The following is a 26126-nucleotide window of genomic DNA, read 5'->3' as shown; positions in this document are numbered from 1 at the left end:
GTGCGTCTTATCTAGTGAAAAATACGGTATTTTATTAAATATTTTAACACACCATTTGGTTCAGAATATTTTTTTTCTTATTTTTCTCTTTAAAACCCTAGGTTTGTCTTATGGTCAGGTGCATCTTATGGAGGAAAAAATACGATACTTAGGTGCAAATTTAGAAAAATGTGTATAGGATTTGTATGCTAACAAACCACAATGCTTATGAAAAAAAACACAAAAAAGATCTAAATAATTAGACAAAACATACTTATCACAAATGCTAACAAAAACAAATAGTGACAACACCAAAGGCTGGCAAGGATGTACAAAAACTGGATCACTTACATATTGCTGGTGGGAATGTAAAATGGCATGGCCACTCTACAAAAGTTTGGCAAATCCTTAAAAAAACAAACATACCATCACCTAATGACTATATTAACAATCTCTGAATTATACACTTTGAAAAGGTGAAGAATATTTCAATTATATCTCAAAAAGAAAGTCAGATAGATATGGGCTAATGCGTAGCTTGTGGGGTAAACAGCCTTGTTAGGCTTGCTCACTGGTTTACCTGCTGCAAGCCCTTTGTGTAATTAGTGCATGATCATGTGACAACACTGTTGTAAGGATGTAAGTGCTTCCCTCAGGGGTGATAAGAGCAGATTGTGCCCTGCCACTGAGAGGTTTGGTTGGTTTCCTGATCCCTTGCCCTCCACTGAGAAAAACAGGTTTTCCTGTGTTTCTTTCTTTCTTTTTTTTCTTCTTTTGGCTTGCCAGTCTTTGCAAGCCTCCAATAAATTGGTATGGCTTATCATTTTCTGGCTCCACAGTTCCTTTATCATCTGCTCAAATTCAGTGAGAATCTGCATGGCCACAACCACCAACCCAACTGCCAACCCGCGGAATCGTAAGCTAAATAACGGTTATTTTTTTAAAAGAAAAAAACCCCACCTAAATATGCAACTACTACAAATCCAGCAGTTGGATTCCTAGACATTCATTCCAGAGAAATGAAGACTATGTTCACACAAAAACCTGTACACAAATTTTTATAAGAGCTTTATTCATAATGGCACCAAACTAGAAACTCCAATATTCTTCAATAGCTGAATGGTTTAACATAATGTGGTTTGTCCACACCATGAAATACTACTCAGCAAGAAAGAGGAAGACACTATTGATACATACAGCCACCTACTTGGATCTACAGAGAATTTTGCTGAGTGAAAGGTCACCACCAAAAGGTTTCATACTGTAGGGTACATTCATGTAACATTCTTGAAAATGCCAAAATTATACAAGTAGAGAACATATTAACCGTTGCCAGGGGGCTAAGGAGTGGATAGAAAGTCAACGTGGCCATAAAAAGACAATGTGAGGAGATTTTGTGGTCCTGGGAACATCCTGTGTTTTGACTGCCTTAATGTCAATGTGGGGTTGAGATACTTGACCGTAGTTTTGCAAGATGTTACTGTTGGGGGTAACTGAGTAAAGGGGACATGGAATTGCTCTGCATTAGTTCTTACAATGGCCTGTGAACTTGCAATTATCTCAAAATAAAAAGTTTAAATTAAAAATATCCCTCTCAGTTTTTAATGCATTTCTTTCTATTTCGTGTTTCTCTGCAGTTAACCTTTTTAAACAGTGCGAAGAAACGCTACATTACCCAACTGCGTTTAATAGGGCTGGTGGGAGACCTCATCCATCTCCTGCAGGCACCCTACCCAAGAGAGAGGCTGTCCACCACAGGCGGAGCTGTCTGACCTCATTACCCAAACAGGCAAAGTCAAATTTGACTGACAGCCCTGGCACATGTGGAAACCATTACCTCATTCCATGACTTGCAGTGAGGTGGTGAGGTTCCTCTGAAACCAGGCTGAGCTCCTGGGTCCAGTGAGTGAGCCTATGGAAGGTTAGGTAAGAATCACGGGCTGTTAGGAACAGATAAATTAGCAGGGCACCTGGCTGACCCAGACAGGCCTCCGTACAATGCTGTGTGGAGGCGTAGAAGCCCCAGGTGTGATGGAGGACGAGTCAAGGCCCTCTGCGTTTCCTGATAGGGCTCATTTGGGAATGTACAAGACAAAACAATACTACAGTGGCGGAGCACCATGCTAATCAGGGAGACGCAGCTTTAGAGGCAGAGAGTCTGTTAGAGTTTCTACACACTGGATTGTGCTCAAAATCATAGACTCATTGCAAGACCCCTGGCTTCCTCTCAAACCCAGGTTTCCACCATGCTTTCCCCTCCCACCCTCTGCCCTCAAACACACTTTTCTTTCCATTCCAAGAATATGCTAAATACTTCCCCACCTTCACACTGCCCTCTCTCTGCCTGAGTTGTTCTCCCACTGTGCCTCTCCCTTAGTTCAGTCAGAGCAGCCTGCTCTGTCCAGCTTCCTATAAAACCTCCTCTCCCCCTCACTCTCTACCCTGCTTTGCTTGTGTTTATCCCACTTCTCACAAGCATAGCTCTTGTCTACTGTCTGTGTTCCCCACTTGTAGAGGCCCTGAATAGGAAAAGGGAGCAGGAATAGAGTTTAGTGTCCTGAAGCAAAGGCCACAGTGGCTTTACTGACAAAAGCACTGAAAACAGCACAAAAGGGATAGAATCAGCGACTCTGATCAATAGGTGGGGACATTTGAGCTCCTTGCTTGCCCTTTAATCTAGTCTAAAGAAGTTCCCCTTCCTGATTTCCTCATTCTCTTCTCATTCTCTTCTCTGCTTCCTGACAAGAAGCAGGAAAAGGAATCATTCTTGTGCCTGCTTCTATTTTGTGTGTATCAACAAATACCCATAAAGACTGGGGGTCAGGGCCCTCTCATGAAACCTGTACAAGGGACTGTGAGGCAGTTTCCCCTAGGTGCCTTGGTGCATGCCATATGGTCTCCGAGAAGTCATTGTCTCTGCAACCCCACTAATAAGTTCTAGGAGGGCTGGAATTTAGTTTGTTGTTCACAGTTATATGTCCAGCATCAAAAAGTGGTGCCTAGTACACAGTAGGTGCTCAAGAACTATTTGGTGAAGGACTGAATAAAGAGATGAGTGATAGCCTGACCTGTGGTGGCACAGTGGATAAAGGGTCGACCTGGAACACCGAGGTTGCCGGTTCAAAACCCTGCACTTGTCTGGTCAAGGCACATATGGGAGTTGATGTTTTCTGCTCCCCCCCCCCCCACTCTCTCTCCTCTCTAAAAAAATGAATAAAAAAAAAAGATGAATGATAAATGCAGGTGGGGCCAAAGTTCAAAAGCCAAAATGAAGATGGACATGGCAAGGCCACAGGGTCCTTAGTTTTCCCTTCTCCAAAGGCCCTTAGAGCGCACCCTCTGCCAGAAGGGGAAGTTGACTTCCCAAGATTTTGCCAAAATGAGCCTCTTTTTAATTTTTTTAATTAAAAAAATATTTTGATTAATTTGAAAGAGAGAGAGAAACATCGATTTGTTGTTCCACTCATACATGCATTCATTGGTAGATTCTTGTACAGAGGGTGGAATCCAAAACCTTGGTGTTTCAGTGTCAGGGTGACGTTCTCCTAAGCTACCCTGCCAGGACCAAAAGGAGCTTATTTTTATTTTATTTTTATTTTTTTAAGTGATAGGAGGGGAGATAGAGAGATAGAATCTAGACTCCCACATGCACCCTGACCAGGATCTACCTGGCAACCCCTGTCTGGGGCTGATGCTGAGACCAACCAAGCCCTGGCTGCAGGAGGGGAAGAGGGAGAGAAGGGGGAGAGGGAAGAGGGGCTTCTCCTGTGTGCCCTGACCAGGAATTAAGACTGGGACATCCACACACAGAGCGACACTCTGTCCACTGAGCCATTGGTTAGGGCCAGGAGCTTTTTGTAAAAAAACCAGAATTCCCAGGCCACATGACTACCGACTCTACATTCCAAATTTGTCAAAGAAGAGTTGACACTTGTCAGATAGGCGTGCAATTTGGCTAAGAGTGACTTTCTTATACCATGCATGGTAAAAGGTGCACTTCAGCCCAGGTCCCAAGTGTATTCTCAGGTGAGGTATGACCCCAATGACTTAGTTTAAGGGTGTGAAATAAATGAAGCAAGAAGGTCCTTAGACTGAGGTGGTTCTGATGTAGTGGCATAATAAGCATACCAAAATGTAACCCTATAAAATGCCTCTACCTGGTACATTTGAAGCCTATGAATGACCAGTCACAAATAGATAGCTGGGCATTAAGATACACCCAATCAATAATTTCCTTACTGTGCTCCCCACCTTTTCTCTGGAAAAGTTCCTCCCTGAGCTCCTGTTGGGCAGGGCGCTCCTGGCTGTTTCCAGGTTGGTGCTGCCGGATTCGAATTGATTTTTGCTCACATAAGCTCTTAAGAATTTGAATATACCTCAGTTTATCCCTCTTTTAAAAATATTTTTATTTTATTTATTCATTTTAGAAAGGAGAGAGAGAGAGAAGAGAGAGAGCGAGAAGGGGGAGGAGGAGCAGGAAGCATCAACTCCCATATGTGCCTTGACCAGGCAAGCCCAGGGTTTCGAACCGGTGACCTCAGCATTTCCAGATTGACGCTTTATCCACTGCGCCACCACAGGTCAGGCAGTTTATCTCTTTAACAAGGGTCAAATGTGTGCCTATAATGAAGGAGGAATAAAAAGGACTCAGGAGGGTGGAACGGTTGTTTATAAAATAACAATGATGATATTTCTAGTATTTAATGGTCACAGGTAGCAGCTGCAGGAGAGAAATAGCACAAGGTGCTCAAAAGAAGTACAGGGAAATTTAAGCCAGGTGTTTGGGGCAGTTTTTGAATGGTAAAGCATACTGGGCTAGGAGATAAAATGTGGAAAATTAAACGTGACCTGGAAAAGCATCTAATTGGTGATGGATAGTAAAGCCATGCAGATAATGAGTAAGTTGTATTTTTTTTAATTAATTAAATTCCTTTAATATAAAGTTGCCCTTATATATGAAAAATGGGACAAATTCACCTAGTAGAACTTAAAGAAGATTTGGATCAAGTTGAAATCCATTGATATTTCTCTTGACTGTTTTCTTTCCTTTTAAAGCAAGAAACCTTCTAGTAGACCTATGAGTCTGCATGTTAAGTACAATAAAAACAACTTTCCTGGTCTATCTCCTCTCTTTTCCTAGCAGCCCCTCTAATACATACAGGGTCTGGGTAAGAAACATCTGACTTTATAAATTCAAATAAGCATCCAAACAAACAGAATAATTCAAAGCTGGCCACAAGGCTGCCGCCATTCAATTGTTGAAGTAATTAAAGAAAGATGAACTTCACTACCGATTAACCTCCTAAACACTAATTGAAGATAATGAGGGATCAAGGTGCCTGGCACAGCCTGACCTCTGTGTTCTTCAGAGTTCACAAGTGGGCTGGTGGCCCAGGTAAAGACTCACAGAGGAAAGGGGTAAAATGGATGCAGATGCCTGCCTTATGCTGTCTTCCTGGGAAAAGACATGGTCCAGTTAGTGGGAGTAAAATAAACTCTTTTGATAAGAATTATGTAGAGGGAATCTCACGGATGTCAGCCTAGGGTACTTGTTTATAGGATATCAGAACCATGAGGAAGTCACTCCAAGTTCAGCCCAGCTCATGGAGGAAGTTAGACAATTTCAAAAAATTGTTTTGTTTTGTTTTTTAATGACAGACTTCAGTCATGTTTCTGAGTTGCTTCGAGTCCCTTCTGGAACAAGGTGGGTTTGTGTAAATAAGATACGATAAAGGGGTGGACAACTTGCAACCCTGAGTACTCTGGAGTATAGCCATGCTGCCACGAGCATGTAGAAGTATTTTCCTCTTATCCTTCTCTCACCTCCTTCCAAGTGGAGGGATGTTATATTAGCAACGAAGTCCCAGGCAGACTCAGAGAAAGACAAAGACACAAGTAGTTTGTGCGCATGTGAGCTTCCCTCATTTTTCCAATGAATGTGCTATACCTAGGATGTGGCATGGAGCCGTGACACTCCCACATGCCATAGCTACAGCAGCTGTGGGTTGGAGGTGAGCTGGATGAATAAAGTGTGTCTGCCACTCTCATCATGTCTGAGTCAAGGCTTCTTCCGGCTTCCTGCGTAGGTTTGAGGGCACCTTCACTCTCAGAATGGAGCAAGCAACTGAGTGTGTGACGCCGCAGGGCAGGTGGCGGACACGGCCAGCTGAGGCTGACACCTGCACATAGTGAGCCGTGGCTGGACATGCAGGTGTCTGAACTGGACTCTCCTTGGCCACTAACTCTGATGGGTCTCTACTAACTAGCTGATTTGCATTGGAATTGGAGCTACAATTTCATTCTCCAACTATAATCCTGCATAGATACTTAATGACTTTGTTTCCTGTGGCCAAACAGCTTGGCTAAATATCTGGAAATGTCCTTTGAAAAATACATTACCCAGCCCTGGCCAATTCGCTCAGTGGTAGAGCATAAACCAGGTGTGTGGAAGTCCTGGGTTCCATTCCTGGTCAGGGCACATAGGAGAAAAAATCATCTGCTTCTCCACCTCCCCCCCCCTTCTCTCTCTCTTCTCCTCTCGCAGCCATGGCTCAAATGGTTAGAGCAAAGTTGGCCTGAGCACTGAGGATGGTTCCACAGCTTCACCTCAGGTGCTAAAATATCTCAGATGCCAAGCAACAGAGCAGTGGTCCAGACAGGCAGAGCATTGCCCGGTGGGTGGATCCTGGCTGGGACACATGTGGAAGTCTGTCTCTGTCTCCTTGCCTCTCACTTAATAAAAAAAAATGCATTATCTAAACAAAATATTGATCCACACTCCTCAGTGGAAGATGACTATACACAGCGGGTTTTCAAGTCAGCTAGGTGAAGAGAGCAAGCGTGAAGCAATCTCTCAACTGAGGCCACACCTGTGGAAAAGTTCAAGGTGAAACAAACAAGAACCATACCACAGATGCCTTTTTTATGTTGATCATTGAGAGGTAAGGTAAATGAAAAGGGAAAATTCACACTCTGGTGTCATTTGAGGGCTGGTCAGATGGAGACCTAGATCTGTAAAGTGGGTGGCAGAGGGCTAAAAAATGGGACCCTGTTGGTCAAATAAGTTTGTAAAATATGATTTTTATGTTTGCATAGGGGGCTAGGCCAGCGGCAGGTATATGTGGTCTGTGAAATTGCAAATTACCTTCCTGCTTGGAAAGGGCCATTGTTTTGCTAATGTTTGCTGAAGGAGAGGTTTTTGTGCCAGAAAGTTTTGAAAAGAGTGGGGAAGGAGAAGAGGGAGAGAAGCCATGTTTGCAGAGTAAGAGCAGAGAGAATGCAGAGCGCTGAGGAAGAAGCCAGTTTGTGTAGAGAAAGAGGAGGTGTGCAGATGGGGAACCAGAGGTGAGGAGCTTTGTGAGCTCTGCTGTGACTGGTGGGACCTTTGATTCAGGAGAAACCAGAGAAGATTCTCCTAGTTGTGGAACTGGAGGATGTGTCTGGGCTTTGGGAGCCCTGAGTGAGAAGGAAGTGTTTTCTCTGTGTGGTGCTCATTGGCTGGTGCGAGACTTTAATAAAGGAATGGCCCACCATTTTTTGGCTCCACTGTTTCTTTACCATCTGCCCGAATCCAATGAGAACCTGCATGTGAATGGTACAACGGCCGCTACTACTGGCCAAACAGACCCACAGCTCCATTTGGCTGGTGGCCATGGTGGTCTTGGCAACACCTCAAGCCCTTTCTGAGCCTTGTCATTAAGGGAGTGCCGTCCAGCTGGGGATGGTGAGTGAGGCAACAGCACAAAGACTTCACCAGGGTTTTCTCTCATTATTTTCAAAGCAGGGTTTACTGCAAATTGATAAGCACATAGACAGACAAGGGCTAAGGGGCTCTTCAGAGGTCAGGCCCTTGCCTTCTTTCAGGTAGAATGGCTGTTAAATCTGCCCAGTATTTGGGGCAAACCATTTATTCTTAAATTGCAAAATAAGATGATTGTCCTCATCATGGCTTGCTCATGTTTTCCAGCTTGAAGAAGAGCTCTCACTGAAAAGATTTACCTGGATTCCATGATGTAAGGCTGTCCTGAAAGGTTTGGCTAGGTTACTTTACTCTTGGTACCTAGTGGTCTGTCTGTAGAAAGATTCACTGTATCTGATGCAGGGATGATGTTGTGAAATACATGATGAAAAATAAAATACACAAGGCACAGGAAAGGGAAAACATATTCCCCTTTCCTTTCCCAATTGTGGGGGGGGGGGCTTCAGATTACAATGTAAAATAATTAATTGAATGTTTGAAGTTATTTAGGCCCTGGATGGTTAGCTCAGTGGTAGAGCATTGGCTTGGCATGTGGATGTCCCAGGTTCAATTCCCGGTCAGGGCACACAGAAGAAGCGACCATCTGTTTCTCCACCCCTCCCCTTCCCTCTTTTCTCTCTCTCGCTCTCTTCCCCTCCCATAGCCATGGTTTAATTAGTTCAAGGGCATCAGCCCTAGGTGCTGAGTATGGCTCCATGGAGCCTCTGACTTAGGTGATAAAAATAGCTTGGTTATGAGGATTGGCCCCAGATAGGGGTTTGCTGGGTGGATCCTGGTCCAGGAGCATGGGGGAGTTTGTCTATAGCCCCTCCTCTCACTTGGAAAAAAGAAAAGAAAAAGAAGTTATTTATATAGTATTATTTGGCCTCTCTCTGGGTCATCCACAAAAGCTATGAAACAGATGAAAAGCCATAGCTTTTCCCCATTGACTGACCACTGTGCTTCCTGAGTGGATACACAGTTCAGGAGAATGCTGAGATCTAAGAGCAAGATGCATCTATGCACTGGGAAGAAAGTTCTTTCTCTCAGAAAAAAAGAATGATGTCATCAAGGGTTTGGTGCATCCTTTAAAAACCTAATGCAGAACTGACATGCAGGAAGATGGGCACTGACACTCTTTCTTTCCCTGCTGAGGAGCACTCAGAATGCCACCTCAAATTTCCAAAAGAGATGGATTCTGGTTAGCCAGGCCTCAATCTGTCCACCGCGGCATTTCCCTGCCTGGAGGGTTTAGCTCAGATGGTCCCGTCAAAAAAAGCAGGAACTTGTTGACTGCTTATATTAGGGGCAAACTCTCTCCCTCCCACTGGCTTTGAACAAGGTTACACATGGGGTGACCTTCCTGTAATCATGACAGGGGTCAAAATGAGTATAAAGTATTGGAGGAAAGTGTAACGATGAAAAAAAAAAAAAAACTGGGTCCCTGACAACACTCCTGGTGTGGGACACAAACCATGACTGCCCTACAGCAGGATGTGCCAGGGACTCCTCGCAACCTGAAGTGAAGTCTGAATTGGGGCCTCTGTTAATTTGCAATGGGAGGCATCCTAGATGGATACAACAGTTCTTTTTTCAAAATAATGAAGAACCACTGGCCCCAGGACAGACTTTAAGGAACCAAGAGTATATACTCAGGACAAGGGCAGGAGAGTGAATTGAAAGGATATTGAGGCCCTGGCTGGTAGGCTCAGTGAATAAAGAGTTGACCCAATGTATGGATGTCCTGGGTTCAATTTCCAGTCAGGACACACATGTGAAGTGACCACCTGCTCCTCTCCCCCTCTTCTCCCTCTTCTCCTCCCGCAGCCAGTGGCTCGATTGGTTCAAGTGTCAGCCTCAGGCACTGAGGATAGCTCAGTTGGTCTGAGCATCAGTCCCAAATGGGGATTGCCAGGTGGCTCCCAGTCAGGGCACATGCAAGAGTCTTATCTCACTACCTCCCCTCCTCTCCCTTGAAAAAAAAAAAAGAAAAAAGAAAAGATATTGAGTGAAAGAGAAACAGAATGTGACCTTGGCCTTGTGATTTTGGGGTGCGTCTAGTGGTTATTTTTGAAAGTACACTTGTTTTATCGCTTTTCCATTTTTGTGACCAGCACACATTATTTCCACTGAACAGGTTTCGTGTGCGGAACCATCCCACATATTAGCAGCACCATGAACTCCGCGCTGGAGGGTACTTTACCCATGGGGGCATCATTCTAAATTTGCACATTTGGTTGCTTAGTGTTTATCTTCCAGGCTGTGTCTAATCTACAATTATCTTTCCTCCTCAAAAAGAGTGTGGGACCTCTAGAAGAAAACCTTTCTATAACATAATGTTGTTCTAGAGTGGGGGTGAGAGGTGACTTTCAAACACTCTCAGATGAAACATGCATGTCCCAATACAGCCCTGCATGAGAGAGGAGTCCGGAGACACATAAACTTTGTAGTCTCATGTGCATACTGTAGACACCTTGGTGAAGATAGGCCGAGTGGCTCTTCTCATAAATTCTAGTCAAAGATCTCATTCTACAGCTATTTCTTATAAGTGAGGCTTCCAATGGCTCCCTATGGCTTTCAGAATAGAGACCCAACCTCATCGTGGTCATAGGATTTGGCTCTTTCCTACTTATCCAACCTAACTTCTCAGCACTGTCTTGGACTCTTGGTCTATCAGACTAAATTTTTCATTGTGTCTGGAAGACTCTTGACATCTGCCCAACCCCCTCCCCCTGCTCGACTCCCTAACAAGCAACCGATTGTTTTACACTGGGCTCTCCCGGCAGTCTCAGCAACATCTATCAAAACACTTTTCACAGTATATTCTTGTCTCTACCTATTTATCTGCCGTCATTACTTCACTCAATTTCTTTTTTTTATTGTCTTGTATGATCTCTGACAAAATGCAAGGGCTCAATACATGTTCTTGCCTGGATTAGTATTACCACAAGGGGCGACAACACTGGCATCTCTGAGGGAGCAAATGCATACGAGCAACCATGTGTGAAAAATTCTCAAAAGCTTGACTTTTATCCAAGCTGACACCTGAGGATTTGGAGAAAAATGCACAAAGGTTCTGTTAGAGAAATCTGTTTTTAAAACATGATCTTCAGCAACAGGATATTACTCACTCACTGGCGTTAAAAAACAAACAAATGAATAAACAAAAACCATGATCCTACTTGCTCAGTGGGTGTTTGTAAAAAAAAGTTTGTAAGAGTTTAGACTGAAATGTGTGGTAATGGTTTATAGAATAAAATACAAATTAAAAGCATGTTGTGTCCTACGCTGTTCACAAAGGGGTGGACAGAGTTTTGGGAGAAGAGATATAAATTTCACTGTAAATGCTATGATCAGACCTGACCAGGTGGTGGCGCAGTGGATAGAGCACTGGATAGAGCGTCGGACTGGGAAGCAGAAGACCCAGGTTTGAGACCCCGAGGTCACCAGCTTGAGCGCAGGCTCATCTGGTTTGAGCAAAAAGCTCACCAGCTTGGACCCAAGGTCACTGGCTCGAGCAAGGGGTTATTCGGTCTGCTGAAGGCCCGCAGTCAAGGCAATATGAGAAAGCAATCAATGAACTAAGCTGTTGTAACAAAAAACTGATGATTGATGCTTCTCATCTCTCTCCGTTCCTGTCTGTCTGTCCCTGTCTATCCCTCTCTCTGACTCTCTCTGACCCTGTAAAAAAATAAATAAATAAAAATAAATGCTATGATCAGGTTTTTCTTTTGTTGTTGCTACTTCCTTTTTCTTTGTTCTTGTAAACGGTAGAAGTAGATGGAAAACACTGCTCACACATACACATCTTAGTCATTAGAAATGTAAAAGTATTTAGTGCTGACATGGACACAAACAGCAGCACAGAAGATCAGAATGGATAAACAGAAGGTTCATCTGAGCCTACACAACATTTCTAATGATGTCATAAGTTGGACATGCTCCAACAGAGCTATAAAAGAACAAAAGTCAGAAAACAAGAAACCTAGGCATGGTATAAGCTGCTGCGTTCAAGAAAGGAATTCATGCAAGAAACACAGCAAGAAACAGTGACACAAGGATGAGGTCAACTTGATGGAATGGTGTGGTTATATCCTCTGAGAAAAATTACATAAAAGGGAAGAACATGTCGCCTTTAAGAAACAGTAAGAACCTAAGATCTAAGGTACATAAATGGGGATGTCTGCTGGGCCTAACTGAGAAATTTCCTGAGGGTCCTCAAAAACATTCTTCATCTGGGATCAGATAGTATACTTTGCCTGTAGACATTACTTTGCAAAATAGCTCAGATACAAATCAATTGTTTTTGAGGATAAAAGTACATTTTCATTTTGAAATACTGTCTAAACTTAAGTCAAAAACTTTGAGAAGCAGCAGAAACCGGTGTTCAGCCTGCTGAACTGGGGTGGCATGGTTATGGACAGACAGAAAGGCCAAATGGAGCTGAACTGTTGCTGCCACGTTTTGTCAAAGAAAAAGCTCAAGGATTTTACTTTGAAAATCCATTGTGTCTCATATGCTCCATACACAGGATGTCTGTAAATGTCTGGTCAAAGAATACAACTAACTTGTCTGGCAACACGATGGCAAGGGGGCTTGTACACGGCCCAGGACACCTCTTTGCCTTTGCATGCTGTAGTGTCCTTCCTCTTGGGCGCCATGGGAAAGACATCGCATGAATTGGGAGGATGCAGAACATGAATTGGGGCTTTGTCTCTGCCAGTGGCAACTTGGGTAGGTCTTCAGTTTTCAGTAGATTTGTAAGAATGGAGAAAAGATGATAGCTTGAACAATGAGCTGACCAGTGCAAGTTCCCCATAACAAAACGCTTTCAGTAAGTTCCTGTCTTCCCTTCTTTTTAAGAAAGCAAGTGCTTTCTGAATAGGCAGGACATAGCCTGGAGGAAAAAGATTCGGGTGATATACCCATGCTTTAATAAACAAAACAACTAGCATTTTAGAAATACACTGAATATTTAAAGTTTCTTCCATCCAAAATCTTGACTATTTCTTATGAACTGGCAAAAAGAAATATATGCTAGTTTAAAAAAATTATTTTTATTCCATTAGTAATTAAAAGTTATATTTATCAGTAAATTCAATGAGTACATATAAGATTCTTGCTAAAATAATACTTTTAAATACCAAAATTACTCATCGTATATTCCTCAACTAGATGTATAAGCAATATTAAAATAATTGTGTTATTCCTTCTTTCTAAAGTATATGCTCTTCAAAGTTTTTGAAGAATGTGTGTGACTGGACTTTGTGACTACACTGAGATACACGGAAAATATATGCTTTTAAGATTATAGCACTTTTTACTATTCTATCAAAAACTAGTCTTGTTTTTTGTATTTTTCTGAAGTGAGAAGTGGGAAGGCAGAGAGACAGACTCCCACATGCACCCGACCGGGATCTACCTGACATGCCCACCAGGGGGCAATGCTCTGCCCATCTGGGGCATTGCTCTGTTGCAACCAGAGCCAACCTCAGCGCCCAGGCCAACTTTGTTCCAATGGAGCCTTGCTGTGGGAGGGGAAGAGAGAGACAGAGAGGAAGGAGAGGGGGAAGGGTGGAGAAGCAGATGGGCACTTCTCCTGTGTGCACCGGTGGGGAATCAAACCCGGGACTTCCACACACCAGCTTCCACTGAGCCAACCGTCCAGAGTCCAAACACTAGTTTTAAAATCACATTCTGTATACATTAACTATTTTTGAAATACTTAACTAAAATAAGAATATATAAGTATTTCATATATTCACATTAAATTTTCATGTATTAAAAACCACAAATGTTTTCAATAACTTGTTTCAGTAAAGATCTCAGATTAATGGTTCTTATATTTGAGCTTACAGATAGGTTGCTTATTATAAAGGTTGTAATTATATATTGCTTTTTTGAAGAAAGCATTCCTATGTGTCCATTCAAATAAATTAATACTGACAATGAGCCTACTCTGCACTGCTTGACCTAAGCTCCTACCTGCATATATCAGTCATAACACAAGAGAACAATTTATCACATGATGCTAGTTTAGAGTTTTAGTGCTTAATTAAACTATTGATCATGTGTTTATATGACATGTACATTTATGAACAAAAATATAAGCAAACATATTATTTGTATATACTATGTATTATTTATATTTATATATTATTTAATAATTATTATAAGATCACTGCATAATTATTTAATAATATTTACATATGTGAAATATAATCAAGAACAAAAATGATTTTCTGAGGTTATAAGTTGAACTGTGAAACACTTTTTTTTTTTTCTGAAGCTGGAAACAGGGAGAGACAGTCAGACAGACTCCCGCATGCGCCCTACCGGCATCCACCCAGCACGCCCACCAGGGGCGACGCTCTGCCCACCAGGGGGCGATGCTCTGCCCCTCCGGGGCGTTGTTCTGCCACGACCAGAGCCACTCTAGGGCCTGGGGCAGAGGCCAAGGAGCCATCCCCAGTGCCTGGGCCATCTTTGCTCCAATGGAGCCTTGGCTGCGGGAGGGGAAGAGAGAGACAGAGAGGAAGGGGGGGGGGTAGAGAAGCAAATGGGCGCTTTTCCTATGTGCCCTGGCCGGGAATCAAACCCGAGTCCCCCGCACGCCAGGCTGACGCTCTACCGCTGAGCCAACCAGCCAGGGCATCTGTGAAACACTTTTAAAACTGGCAACTAATCTTGGGACATCAGGGCTTTTTTCTATATGATCCAAAAGAAAATAGGAAAACACTGGATATATGTAATAACAATACATCGGTCCTCCATAATACTGATTTCAAATTTTTGACATTTTGAAAATCATTTGTTACCCCTGGCTTTAAGACAAATAAATGTGTTAATTTGAGCTTTTATAATAAATTTATACTAATAAACACTTTCTGTATTTATATACTAATAAATACTTTCCATTGGGATTTTACTTAACTTTTAAATTTGAGAATGAGATTTTATGGCTTTAAAATGGCATTGGAATCACATCTTCTAGAAAACAAGAGTCACACAGTGCTTAACCCCTTTCCATGGCTCCTGGTGGCTGAGATCTGGTCCCTACCCCTGCCCACAACTCCCCCAGTGTCTAGCCCTGCTGCCTTGTAGATGACTTTGCTCCACGTTTTATAGGCACCGGCCAAACCAAGTGTGTCCCGCCTCGGGTTTTGCTACCAGCTCTTTCTGTGGCCTGCAATGCTCCTTCCCCAGACCTCTGTTGAGTGTGCACTGCCTTTTATGTGAGTCTCAGTTGAGTGTCATCTGGAGAAGCTTTCTTGACCCCTAAACACAGTCATCCATTCTCTATGACAAACCTGTTTCATTTTCCTCCTAACAATTGTCATTGACTCTCTGTTCATCGTCTTTTACTCCCACTACAACGTGAGCTCTAACAAAGTGGGCATCTGTCTATCTCGTTCTGTGCCACACCCAGGCCTAGCACATCCTTAGTTCTCCATACATGCCTATGGCATGGATGAATAAATGACCTGTCCCGTATTAAACCACTCACTGATTCTATTTGTTAATGAAGCCAATATGTTTACTCATCAGCAAGTGTAAATTGTCAATTACTATCACCTAAGGTGCCTTGAGCCAATCCTAATTGCTAGAGAAAGAGAAAAACAAAAGAAAACACCAAATAACCATTTTTCCCACTGCCTTGTTAGAAATTGCAGACTTCAGTGGGACTCACTGAATGGCTAAGGAATGGGGCTCTACAATACACATTCCTATGTCCTGGGTTCTGGCCTCAACTCCTAGGTGCACTATCATGAGACACACCCCTTTTTTCCTGCTTCTATTAGTAAAAAAATCCCTCCGAAACCCCAATAATTCTATTACTGTTAAGTGCAGCAATTCCCACTACAATGACCAACTCCTTGCTACAAGTTTAAGTTCTCCACATTCTTCTCAACCACCAGGTCAAAGATGTCATATTCACTTGTGACCAAATGGGCTTTAACTAGCTTTCCCAGTGCCAGACACAGAGACGGGGATCACTGCCTTTTACAATGACTATGACTGAGACTGGGGTGGACATGATCAGAATAATGTCGGTCCAAAAGCAGAAATCAACTGTAAGTGACCAATGGCTAGCACTGCCCCACACTGCCTTTTGGATTCCTTTTTCTTCTGAGTCAATACATCCAGAAGATTCAGAAATCCTCTAAAATGTGCTAGGAAACAACTGCTTATCTGTGCTTTCAGGGTGCCAGAAAATCTACACCTCTCTCCACAGCCTCCACAGGAATTCAAGTGCCGCCCACTGAGAAGTGAATGGGAGAATCTGCTTATTCCTGGGTTATGTCTAAACTGCAATTCATTGTCAGAATGGCTGTTCCTCTTCACCATTTTCAGCTGGCTGGAATGGTCTACTCTCAGTAGGAGGGTGAAAGAAACTGGAAAGCAAAGAACTCAGTGATAATGAAGTAGAAAAGTGATTAACCAAGATCCTCTAAGAATCTCTTGAAGAACTAATCCCTGCTTGAAATGTGGACTATCAGTATTCAACTCATAGGACTTATACAAGGAAAAAAATTCTTTTAAAATCTACCTTTGAATATTTCTATTGTTGCTCATATGGGTTAAATAAAACCAATTTTTTTTAAAAAAGGATTAACATATTTCATATTACTTTCAAAGGGACATAATGAGCCATCAGGACTAGTTAGTTACTGACATTAACTTCATGAGTAAGAATGATGTTTTGAAAAGGGGCCTTATTTGCAAATGAAGAAGGTGGATGCTAACTTAGGTCTTAATCCAAAAATAAATTTCTTCAAGTCATCCTAATATACAGTCTGAGGATGCATTGTCAGCAAAGCACTGACTAGTTGAACCTACCTCCACACCTCACAAAGAAGCAACTATTTCTTCCTGTCCCACTCCAGACATTCGATAAAGATGCTACAGTCATTTCATAACAGCAGTGGGCAGTGGCTAAACTCCTGAGGAGGTCTCTAGTTGAGCTAAAGCACTCCTTAAAGGCAGTTAAGTAGTCCTTTTCTTGCTTCACAACAAATAACACATGGTAGCCCTGGCCGGTTGGCTCAGTGGTAGAGTGTTGGCCTGGCGTGCAGGAATCCCGGGTTCGATCCCCGGCCAGGGCACACAGGAGAAGCGCCCATCTGCTTCTCTACCCCTCCACCTCTCCTTCCTCTCTGTCTCTCTCTTCCCCTTCTGCAGCCAAGGCTCCATTGGAGCAAAGTTGGCCTGGGCACTGAGGATGGCTCTGTGGCCTCTGCCTCAGGCGCTAGAATGGTTCTGGTTGCAACTGAGCGACGCCCCAGATGGGCAGAGCATTGCCCCCTGGTGAGTGTGCCGGGTGGATCCCGGTTGGGCGCATGAGGGAGTCTGTCTGACTGCCTCCCCGTTTCCAACTTCAGAAAAATACAAAAAAAACCCCACAAAAAACAAACAAACAAAAAACCCACATGGTATTTATAAAAGTCTAAAGTATTAAACACCGACCCACAACAGCAAAGGCAGTTAGTATTTAATATCCATAAAGTAAGAGAAAAACAATTATTTTTAGTTGACACAGGTGGTTTAAGCATTTACTAAATGCTAATTAGGCATTTTGCATTCTTAAGAATTAATTTTCCTCACCCACCCCTTCCTGTGCCCAGGACGCAGTCACTAGAAACCACCCCCCGGGTGATCCAGTCAGCCTTTCTGTCATTTCTTGGGTCATTCATTCCTTTGTCCACCAATGCGTTTCCTCATCTGTTCTGAGCATTTGTCAGTAAGTCTGGAGGCTCTCCTTGGAAGTGTTGCTGACTTTCCAATTGTTTTCCTAAGGATTCTCCCTGTTGTCTAAACTATTTGCTGGACTTAGGCCTTGTCCATGGTTCTTCCCTACACACGATTAAACACATTCAATTAATTTATTTTCATTGACTACATTAGTCTCCATGAAGGTGACTCCTGGCTGGAAATCTTCTTTCTCAATAAGGCTTCTCCTTTCTGAATCATATCCAAGCAGTTAACAGCACTCACAAATCCCTTTGCCCTTTTATGCTCTGAAGTTGTCAGACTGGCTTCTGTATGTCTTTAGGGAAGGGCCTGGTTCCAATGTCAGCTCCATGCCCTCTCTACACACAGGGATCTGAAAGGCAACCATGTCCAACTATTAGTCTCTGGCTCCCTTCAAGTCCTGCATACAGTGTTGTCAAATGGGCAGGCTCTGACCCTTTCCTCTGGCCTCTGATGGGACTCTGGCTCCCAGGCTCCCAGGCAGGCAACCCTCTTGGTCCCTCTAGGGCTCCTCTGCTTTCCAGGTACTCTAATAAACGTGTCATTGAACATGGAAGCATTTGGGTGAACTCAACCTCTGGGCCTTGTGGAAAGAGGCCTGAGGTAGAAAAATGTGGACCCAGACTGGCTTCAGTTGGGTGATACTGGGAGGTGACTCCAGCTGTCTGGGACCTCACTCTTTCTTCTTCACAGGAGGGAACTTCTTTTTTTTTTTTTTTTTGTATTTTTCTGAAGCTGGAAACGGGGAGACACAGTCAGACAGACTCCCGACTGGGATCCACCCGGCACGCCCACCAGGGGGCGATGCTCTGCCCACCAGGGGGCGTCGCTCTGTTGGGACCAGAGCCACTCTAGCGCCTGGGGCAGAGGCCAAGGAGCCATCCCCAGCGCCCGGGCCATCTTTGCTCCAATGGAGCCTCGCTGCGGGAGGAGAAGAGAGAGATAGAGAGGAAGGAGAGGGGGAGGGGTGGAGAAGCAGATGGGAGCTTCTCCTCTGTGCCCTGGAAGGGAATCGAACCCGGGACTTCTGCACGCCAGGCCGACACTCTACCACTGAGCCAACCGGCCAGGGCCAGGAGGGAACTTCTTAGCTCATGCTGATAAACATTATGAGGAAAGTAAAATGGGGCACAATTTCTGTTAAGCCCACGGCATTAAAAACAAGGACAGGCAACCAAATTTGGATCCTGCCTATATCCTAATACAAGCCTAATAAAACCCTAAAAAGACAGGGTTTGAGACAATCCAGAAAATTTGCTTATAAACTAGGTAGCAGTTGATACTAATAAATTACATTTTTTTTTTTTACAGAGACAGAGTCAGAGAGAGGGACAGGTAGGGACAAACAGGAACAGAGAAAGATGAGAAGCATCAATCATCAGTTTTTCGTTACAACAGCTTAGTTGTTCATTGATTGCTTTCACATATGTGCCTTGACCGTGGGCCTTCAGCAGATCGAGTAACCCCTTGCTCGAGCCAGCGACCTTGGGTCCAAGCTGATGAGCTTTTTGCTCAAGCCAGATGAGCCCACGCTCAAGCTGGCGACCTTGGGGTCTCGAACCTAGGTCCTCTGCATCCCAGTCTGATGCTCTATCCACTGTGCCACCACCTGGTCAGGCCCAAGAAATTACTTTTAATATTTCATATGATAAAAGGCATTGGAGTTATAGTTTACATGTAATAACACAGACATGTATAATATGCATTAGTTGTAACACATACTGAGATGCCTGGGATATTTAGAGCTACATCCTGAAGTGTGTAAGGGTAAAATGTTGTGATGTCTGTGATTTGCTTTATATGCTGTGGCAAATAAAAATAGGGCAAAATGGGCTAGCTGAAGAAATTATGGCAAAATCTTGGTAAGTGTTGAATCTGGACAATGAGTGTACGGGAGTTCCTTGTGCCAGTCTTTCTACTATTGTGTATGTTGAATATTTGAATAATTTAAAAACACTTTTCAAAGGAATGTATTGAGGGAAGTCCAGGCTAACACTACTGGGGTGACTTTGAAGAGTGGGTCTGGGGCTGGCAGCATCTTCTCTGGGGCAAGGTTCTGTCTCCTTTGTCCCCAGGGACCCAGGGTTCAACTCAGTTGTATAAAAGCGATCCTTAGAGAAGGGCCGAGGGGCAGTGGTGGCCACAGAGGAGCATGGGCAAGCGTGGCGCGGGGAGGCTCAGACACAGAAGGTGAAAAAGAGGGAGAGGAGGCCAAAACCACTGTATGGCTCTGGCCTGTGCTTGGTTGAACAGGGAGTGGGAACCATCAAAGGTGTTGGACCAGAAGGTGGTATGGCCAAGGCTGTGCTTAGGAAACAAAGTCTTCAGCTATGTGGAGGTGAAAGTGCAGAGGGAATGACACCCCCACGGGCAGACCAGCCAGAATCCTAGAGCTCAGAATCAGTAACCGACCTCCAAAGCACGGCTCTGGCCAAACGGGTGGGAAGTGGCCACTTTACGGGAAGGCACAGAAGACTGGTGCGCCTCTAGATGCACAAATGAAGAGAAAACAAGATCAGGCCAAGAGTGAGTCTGCCGCACTGGAACGACCTGTCATGACCAGGGCTGAGAACCATCAAGGAAGACCCTGAGGGGAGAAGGTGAGCTTGGGCACAGATGACCTGAGTTTCAGATGGATGTCCCAAGGGCAGGTCATCAGGGGAGTCTAGAGTTGGGAGGCAGCCTCCTATTTGCAAACAGGATGACCTCAGAAATACACAGGATTTTGACTCTCCCTGATATCCCAAATCCAAACTCATTGGTCACTGGCTGGCCCACAATGTCTAATGTGCCTGGGGTTCAGCCAGATCCCTGCCTGGTCCCCTAGCCTGGGCGGGGCATACTCCTAAGATGTACACCAGAGAACCCGCTGTTCTCACGTTCTCTCTGAATGCTCTGGGAAGACCTGTCTGTACTAAATGGTCAGTGAAATTTGATTTTTATTCAGCTTCGTAGTCAGGGGATAGACATTGGTGTTAACACTTTCTGGAAGTCTATATATGCTGTAGATTTAATATGTACTACTTTATTTAAACCTCAAATCAAATGTATTATGAGAAAACTAAAGTTCAGAGAAGTTAACAACCCAGCCAAGGTCCCACAGATGAGTGAGGGGCAGGGCGTGGAGCCCAGCTCAGGTCCGTTTGTCTGTACAGTTGGTGATGCAGCCTTGAACAAAAAAGCAGTGCGGAGTGAAAATAAATCTTAACCAGGTGTTGGAAACAGATGTTTGCCACCTGGCTTGGAGCAATTAGCCAGAATGATGCCATGATTGCTATCTTTTAGCTAATAATGATAATAATAATAACTAATAGATATTTTAGGGGAAACAGTGTGACAAGCAGTGACAGGGGAGCTAAGAAAAGACAGAAACTTGCATAGTCAACACCAATACGTAGAGAAAAAATTTTTCCCCAAAATAATGTAAAGTCTATATTGAAGAAATAATACTCAATAAAGCTGGTGTACTGCCTATTTTAGGGTTTGCTTATTCTTTACCTTTGACTCAGCAGCTGTATATCAGTTCGGACTTGGTGGTGTGACAATACCAAAAGGCTCTTTAATGTTTAAAGGGCAAAGGGTTTCCACTTAAACATCAAAACATATCAGATATTTTTTAGCTGAGCACTCAACTTAAAATGTTTTGGGGAGTTTTTGTGTTTTCACACAATTGGTTTTAGAAAGAGCACTAGGAAAGTGCTGTCTGGAGTGGAGGATCACCTCTCATTGTTTGAAGATCCTGCCGATGTGTATCAGGCTCTGCTCTGTATTCACAGGTCACCAGCTTGGACCGAGTGCTCGCTGCCTGTGTGTCGGGGGCCTTGACGAAATGGAAGCTGGGTGAGCACAGGTGCCCAGACAGAGGAGCGAGTGAGTCAGATTTCCTTCCTGAATTTCCAAGAGGCTGCCTGGCTGTCTACATTACCCTGGGGGCGCCAGCTCAGCTGTGGGGTCACAGGTGCCATGCATCAGCATTCAGAGAGAACATGAAACCAAAGGGGAGATTCAGTGATCACTCACCATAAGGTGATGACCTTGACCAAAGACACAGGGAAGCTATACTTGGGCAGGGAAAGCACTTAAGGAAAGAGAATCCTACCACCTCGTTGGCAAAAGGCAGGGGCAGCAACCAGCATTCCTTGACCTTGAAACTGGAGAAAATCAGCCCAGGGCCTCTCCTACCCCCTCCCTCAACTATGATGACCAGAAAGAAGGTCTAAAACAAAACAAGGGTCTCCTTGTTGTTTATTCAGACTGAGTATAAGTGGAAAACTAGATGTTTTTATCAAATGTATTCACCTTTCTTCTTCCTTGCCAAAATACCTAGACCACAGAACACCCTTTACCCCATATCATGAAACAAAAGCAAGTTTCAGGGGGAAAAAAAGTTAGTTGTACTCTTACCTGACAATTTAGGCATTTATTTAAATATATTTAAAGGTAAATGACCACCAATGGGTTTTCTTACACCAGAAAAACAAATTACATAGGGGGAAAATATTATTACCTATATATCAAAAAAAGGAATTCTTCCAATTAGCTCCTCATTTTCAGACACGTGTGAAGTAAGCATTATGCATCATAGACTCTATTCTATACAGAGAACAGTGGGGTGATCTCTGAGGAAAGATTCCCAGGGAAAGCGGTTTGAGGACTAGTCTTCTGAAGTCTTCCAATTATGAAAACGTTTCTGGTGTTTGTTAAAGGTACACAAGCAACACGGCGAGAAAAAGGCTCCACCAAAAAAGACATACTAAAATAAAGAAAAGCACTTTTCCTCATTACCTTTAGTGTTTTCCTACTCAATATACCTTCCAGTACAGAAACTTACTTTCAGGTTTTATCTAAGTCATGAGAACAGGCTTATTTATGCATAAATTACCCAGGGTAATTTTTGGAAGGTAAGATTTATCAATGTGACTGTGTAGAAGCATTTAATAAAGTTTTAATGGCTACCCAAATAATATAAAAGTGTGGGGCTTAGACAAGATCAACAAAATGTTCAAATATTTTACTGAATGAATAAGGGGCCTAGGGGGAGGTGTAGACTCCCCAGCTGCCACTTCAAATCATAATTGTAAATTTGGCACAAAAGTGTTTTTAAGAAGATTTTTGTTTTATTTTTATGAGTACATTCTTGAGAAAAACTAATAGGATATTTGCCAGTTGACTTGGACCTGGGCTTTACGACTTGGCAGAATGTCCTAGACGACTTCAGAAATGACTGGGTAACCTGGTAGTGATGGTTAGGGATGGTGAGGACAGCTGGGTGGGAGGCTCTGCTGACCCCAGAAGGCAGGATGGCCCATGGGCTGCTGGGAGGACCAACTCCAAGACGGGTTGACTTTGCAAGGGCAGGCTGATGCTAACACCCTAAACGTCTCTTCACCTGTCAATCTTTATTAGCTCTGTTCTTGAACCATGAGGTAAATGGCTCTCATTGGAGCCCAGTGACTACCTGCATGTCTCTTGGCATCTCTCTGTGGCTACGTTCAACATGAGCTAGCACACCTGGCAGCGGCAGGTCTGCACAGATCACGTAGGCTCACCTCTTTTCCCTCAAGGCTACCTGATGGGGCTTCCATATTTCCAGCCAGTTAACGAATCTTTATGGCACTTCTAGCTTCTACTGTATGCCCGATTGACATCCAGAAAGAGAGATGCACAGTGAAGGGCACATCAGATGGGATGGCAAATAAGTCACAGGGAGTGTGGAAAAAGATCAAAATGATCCAGATCTCTCAAGGAGGGACTCTAAACTCTTAGAAAGGAGCATAGAGCTGAAGAAATCTCAACCCCCCTCCCCTTATCCCTGGGGCTTGGCTCTTTCCTGCCCCCACCAACACCAGAGGTGCACAGGACTTCCAGCAGGTGTGAAAGAAGCAAACAAAGGTGATAAAAGAGCCCTTGTGAGGCAGCTGGGGGGGGGGCAGGGGTGGTTGGAGAGCAGGACAAAAGCTCTCTGGCAGAGAGGGCATGCTGCTGTTATCTAGCTTGCAGGTGGACCACCCAGAAAATCTGGGAGCAGTTAGGAGGGAGAAAAACAAGTGTGGTGGGGGGGGGGGCTGTTGAGGGTGATGGAAAGGATAGAGCCCCAAACTATCTTTTGCTTGAAACTCAAGAATGATGTAAGACCCTGGGGGCTGGAGGACAAGGAAACCATCACAACCAAGTGGGGGCGTGCACACTCACACTTACACTCAGAATCACTTCAGCAACAGGAGTGATGACATTTACAAAGTGACCAGGGAACAGATGTTAAATTACAGAAGGTAGGAAGGAACCTCATTTAAGCTCCAATTATGGCCTGACCAGGCAGTGGCGCAGTGGATAGAGCGTCGGACTGGGATGCGGAGGACCCAGGTTCGAGACCCCAAGGTCGCCAGCTTGAGCACTGGCTCATCTGGTTTGAGCAAAGCTCACCAGCTTGGACCCAAGGTTGCTGGCTTGAGCAAGGGGTTACTTGGTCTGCTGTAGCCCCATGGTCAAGGCACATATGAGAAAGCAATCAATGAACAACTAAGGTGTCGCAATGAAAAATTAATGATTGATGCTTCTCATTTCTTTCTGATCCTGTCTGTCTGTCCCTATCTATCCCTCTCTCTGACTCTCTGTCCTTGTAAAAAAAAAAAAGAAAGAAAAAAACCCTCCAATTATCTTCTGATATCCATTTGAACATTTAAAAGTAAATTCTGAACAGAACTGAATTTCACAAATTGCATTCTTTTTTATCAACAAGCAGAGATGTACTCACTCTCCTTCTCAGGGCTGATAGCCTACCACCTCTTGCCTATCTGAAGACTAGCAGTTGGTGTTTAGTGTTCTTGCCATGGGGTGGGCAATACGCTAGGTTGTCCGTATTGTTTCATAAACCATAATCCCTCTCTTTCCAAAATATTAGCCTTCTTCTGTAACAGATGGAGAGACAACCCATTACATGAAATAGCTTACTCAAGGTCATGTGGCTAATCAGTGGCTAAACCAGAACTGAAACACAAACTCCAGGTCCCTGTGAAATGCCCATGACCCACCAGCCTTAGCAGGGTTCACTCCCCTGCATGCAGTCTGACTTGTCCCTCTGCACAGGCTGCACCCTCTGCCAGAAACATGCTCTATCAAGAAGTTCTTCACATCCTCAGATGCTTTTCACCCTATCTTTGACTGAAACCTTTCTTGATCTCTTAAACCAGACGGCTGCCTGAATTGTCGCCTCCTCTGAATGCCCTCCATGCTGCTGACCTCATATCTGGACTGTTTTAAGAACCCCACAGACCAATAGGAGACCCTGCCCACGTCAGACTGAGCATGTTAAAGTGCATGCTCATGCCCCGTTATGTGTAATATTTTCTTGTCCAATATTTGCAAGGAGTTTTAGAATTTGGCTTTGAAACCCTCATTTTACTTAGAATTACTTATGACCTCTCAGCAACCCTATGTATACTTAAGAATTCCTGAGATCTGAGTCTGTATGTTGACTTTAAATAATGATAAAACTTACTGTGATTATTAAGCTTGATGGTAATTAAGACTGATTAAATATCTTGTAGTCTTAAACATTTGTTAATGTAAATTTCCAGAGGCTTTCCCTTATTTTTCCCCCCATATTAGAGCCTATGAATATGTTTCTTTTCAGGTCTCAAAGACTTTTGAGGTCCTTGAAAATCTAGTAGGTGCTAAGCACTGTGTCCAAAGTATCATGGCTCATGCCTGAGGCATATACTGTCTTGGACGATGGTTACAGATAGGTCTATAGTCGGCTGAGCCCCTGCCTCCATCATCAGGATTGTAAGCCTACTGAAGACAGAGATTTTTTTCTAATTGACTATGACTGTTTTAGAGTGACATACAATGAATGCTGAGGACTCACTTATTAAAAATAAGTCCTAGACAAACACTAAAACCACAACTTCAACTATGTACTCAACAATCCCACTCCTTAAAACAATGACAGTTGTTGGAAATTATGCTCCTCATACTTTTCAAAATGTTTGGGATCTCTTTCCTTTAAAAAAACAATGTGTCTTTATTGCTTTGAAAGATGGTACGAATAAACAGACTATAAAAACACAGAGCAGGAATCTCTAGAAGTACTCATTTCTGGATTTTTTTTTCCATTGGCGGTTAGTTACAGATTTCCTTCTAAGCATTTATTTACAAAAGAGTTGTACCCATAATTTTCCAGACATCACTTCTCTAATACAGTAGTGCCTCTTTAGTGCACTGCAAATTATTTTTTGGTAGTATTTAGATTTAACTAAATACAATCTGATAATATGTTAACATATGTGATTAAACAAAAAACTACTCACACGCTCAACTGTTCGGTGTGGGGGAGAGAAGGCTGGTGCCCTATGGGAAGCAAGGACAGGGAGCAATAGCACTTGTCCCAAGAGCCAGTCAGTAAGACACATGACACTTTCTCCACACTAGCAGAAAATAATCATTCATTGAAAAACAAACCAAACCAAACCCCAGGTAATACATGAAGTGAATTGGAACAAGATTTATATGAATAGCATGCATTGACATTACTATTGCAAACTTTCATGACAGATACTCATATAAAGCATAATAATTAGGCCTGAACTCCAAAGGCCTGCCTATTAAATACTCCTCGGCATTGCTAACACTGAACCTTCAGACAATATTGCTACTA

General features: G+C 43.5%; 1 protein-coding gene across 4 annotated transcripts in view; it reads right to left on the bottom strand.

Moving 5' to 3' along the window:
• Positions 1–26126, bottom strand: part of ATP8A2 (ATPase phospholipid transporting 8A2) — a 759627-nt gene that overhangs the window by 19206 nt on the left and 714295 nt on the right. The gene's annotated exons all lie outside the window — the stretch shown is intronic.

The sequence above is a fragment of the Saccopteryx bilineata genome, chromosome 2 (genome assembly GCF_036850765.1).
Source record: "Saccopteryx bilineata isolate mSacBil1 chromosome 2, mSacBil1_pri_phased_curated, whole genome shotgun sequence".
Classification (NCBI taxonomy): Eukaryota; Metazoa; Chordata; class Mammalia; order Chiroptera; family Emballonuridae; genus Saccopteryx; species Saccopteryx bilineata.
This window is presented reverse-complemented; position numbering and strand designations above follow the sequence as displayed.